This window comes from Trachymyrmex septentrionalis, unplaced genomic scaffold, assembly GCF_001594115.1.
Source record: "Trachymyrmex septentrionalis isolate Tsep2-gDNA-1 unplaced genomic scaffold, Tsep1.0 scaffold32, whole genome shotgun sequence".
NCBI lineage: Eukaryota > Metazoa > Arthropoda > Insecta > Hymenoptera > Formicidae > Trachymyrmex > Trachymyrmex septentrionalis.
The window spans coordinates 1,900,913-1,903,981 of record NW_017305485.1 but is presented as its reverse complement, the minus strand read 5'-3'; the positions used below and the strand labels follow the sequence as shown (position 1 = coordinate 1,903,981).

At 31.1% G+C, this 3,069-nt stretch overlaps 1 protein-coding gene across 4 annotated transcripts in view; it reads left to right on the top strand.

The window, feature by feature from the left end:
• Positions 1-3,069, top strand: part of LOC108749980 (secretin receptor-like) — a 58,286-nt gene that overhangs the window by 42,059 nt on the left and 13,158 nt on the right. The window lies entirely within an intron of this gene.

Sequence of the window (3,069 nt, the reverse complement as noted above, 5' to 3'; positions counted from 1 at the left end):
GGATTTTTTAAACAAACTACAAAACGACTTTACTCTAACCTCGATAACTCAGCTGTTTCTAGTCCGATCGACTTAAAATTTTGACACGTTTCAAGCAAAGGTTAGTACTCTAGAAAGACGTGGTTACTGGTTTACTACGAGCGCCATTTCTGGGTTAGTCTCGGGACTTATTGATCCATGTGTTATATTGATATCATTTGAACACTCTTATTACATGATGTAATGAAATTTGGAGACCTTTTATTTTTATACTTTTATCGTGTATAACGAAAGAGAATTCAGAGATAATTCGATTTCTAATTCTTGCTTCTGCACGAAATAATTTCGCGCAGAGGAAAGCGAAATAATTTGCGGTACTTTTTGAAAGTATCACGAGATTCCAATAATCGGTGTTGGCGATAGTAAACAATTGAAAATCAACAGGTTATAAACTTGCATGATATACTCTACGGAAAGATTGAAAGATAATGCACACGATGCACGGACTAATGTTACCGCGCGCTCTCGCACGTGTCGCAGCACACGTTTCGCGTTTCTGCGCGTGTACACACGCGCGTGAGTAAACGGTGGCCACAGAATGTCTGTAGAGCAATTAACGTCGCAATTAATCTCGCATCTCGATGCTAGCCCGTTCAGCAGCTTGAAATCAAACGCAAAGCTAGCGTGCGCCCATTAATTACACGAGCGGCATTGTAAATCCAGGCGAGAGTTTCGTGAGTTTCATTTATTGTCCCGCTTTACAAAAGGGAGTTACACAACGGAGTTGCTTAACACGCTAAATTCCATTGATGATTAAACTGTTTTATTAAACTCGAATCGTTGTATTAAGCCCTTTAAGTTAGTAAGATGAAGATAATTAAACACATTTAGAGATCTTTCGAAAGCCATTCATTTCACAGTCTATTCAAAGGAGAAGAATGCTTTAACTCGGGATTAATTAAAGTTAAAATGAAGATAATAGCAAAGAACTTTGATAAATTTCATTCTTTGCGATCATTATAAGAAGCAAACGATTTAAACGCAGTTTGACAAAATAAAGATATTTTTAATGTTACTATATTAATTATATAGTAGTTCACAATTATGATTACAGAGTTAGAAATATCTTTTATGATTCCATCACTTTAAATAATTCGGTTTTACCATTGTGCGTAATTTATGCATAATTATTATTATGTTCAGCTTTTAAACACATTGAACTATAAACTCTTTTTATTAGCTTTAATATACGTTATATGAAATCTCGTGAATTTTTCTGTAGGTTTTTAAATATATTTCGTTTCAGTTTTATTTTTGTATACATAATGGAGTGCCTAGATTTTAAATGAGATATCCGCAATAAACTAAAAAAATTATCGAATGTAGAAAAAGGAAAAATTTAATTTTTTTTAAATAAGTTTTTCTCTTGTTAATTCTAAAATGGGTAAATACACTTTTATTGCAAATAAAGTACTCTCAGACTTCTAAGGACTTCTAAGGATTTAAAATAGATATTAAAAATGAATAATGAGTATAAAGAAGGTACGAGCTTAGGACTTGCAAGATTCAATATTTGAAAATGGAATGCTACATCAGAATGTAAAAGCTTTTTTAATGAAATTCTCTAATGGCCATTAAATCAGCAGAGATATTGTAATAGTCAGAGTTTTAATTACAGTGTTTTTGAAATTGTTTCGTGTAATCTCATATTATTTAACATAAAGAGAAATAATTATTGTGTAATATAAAGAAAGATATAATTTAAAATAAATAAAGTATCTGTTGTAGCTTACTAATAAAATTTTTTATTTTTTGGGTGCAGAAAGGATGTGAGTTTAAATTTAAAATTTAAATTTTTTTTTTAAATATACAAGCATTTCAAAAATAAAAAAGTATTATTAAATGTCATATTTAAATTTCCAAAAGTAATTTTGTTGGATTTTTCTAGAATTTAAATTAAACAAATTTACATAAATAATGAAAAATTTGATATAAAATTTTTAATATATTTTTTCTAAACGCGTTATTAAGCTTAAAATATACTTTCATACTTGATAGCTTATTTGAAAAAGATACAAGATTACGAATATCGAAAAAGCAAGAATGCTTATTTAAAGACTTTACGTTACATTTTTAAAATACTAGGAAGAAGGCATAAAAGAAACATCATTATTAAGTTTTAAGCTACTTTCTGCCTTTACGAAATTATGCCCAAGTTGACGAGTTTGCTTGTGCAAACCTTGTTAGTTCGAATGCTAATATTTGGCTCCGATCGAAAAACAGTACTTTCAAAGGAGCTTATGTGCTTTCCTTCTCGCTTTTAGAATGTATAATCAGTTAATGTGTATCTACTTTCATTAATATTAATATATTTTAACTATAATATTTTTTTCTCTCACATCCTCAACAAAGCTATTATTATATGGCACACAAGGGAAATACATTGGGTATGGCGGAATAATTTTCAGTTTATACGTATAATGAATATACCGATATAATGTCGAATACATTGTTTCAAATAAATAAGCTTATACTGCTTCGTGCATTTCGCATACAGAATCGTACACGCATAATACCTAACGTATAGGGATATGACTAAATACAATTCCTTGCGGACCTCCAAAACCTAATGGACTTCCATTCCTATAAGCTGCGTCAATGCTGAAAGACCGGTTTTCCGGAGAATGCTGTCGAATTTCGCACTTGGCTTTGAACAGCGAACACGATTGTCCGGCGGTTCACGTATTATTCTCGTCGCCGTTTATGACAATGGCTGAACGCTCAACATTTAATAATAATGCAACGGGATATGTATAATCGGATCTGTATATATTGCGACTCTCATCTTGCGTTGAGGGGTCAGATCTATTATTTCCATTCCATAACTATACCGGATCATGCCATCAGAAATCCATGAATTAACATGAATATTCACATATACGTTTATGAATATAGTTCATAAACGCTCTACAGATACATAAAAGACTTTGTAGAAAATATCTATGTGATATCTTTTCGACATTTATAATTAAAAATTTATCACAAACAGGACTGTATAAGCCCCAAAAAAGTAAAAATGTTGAGAGCGTT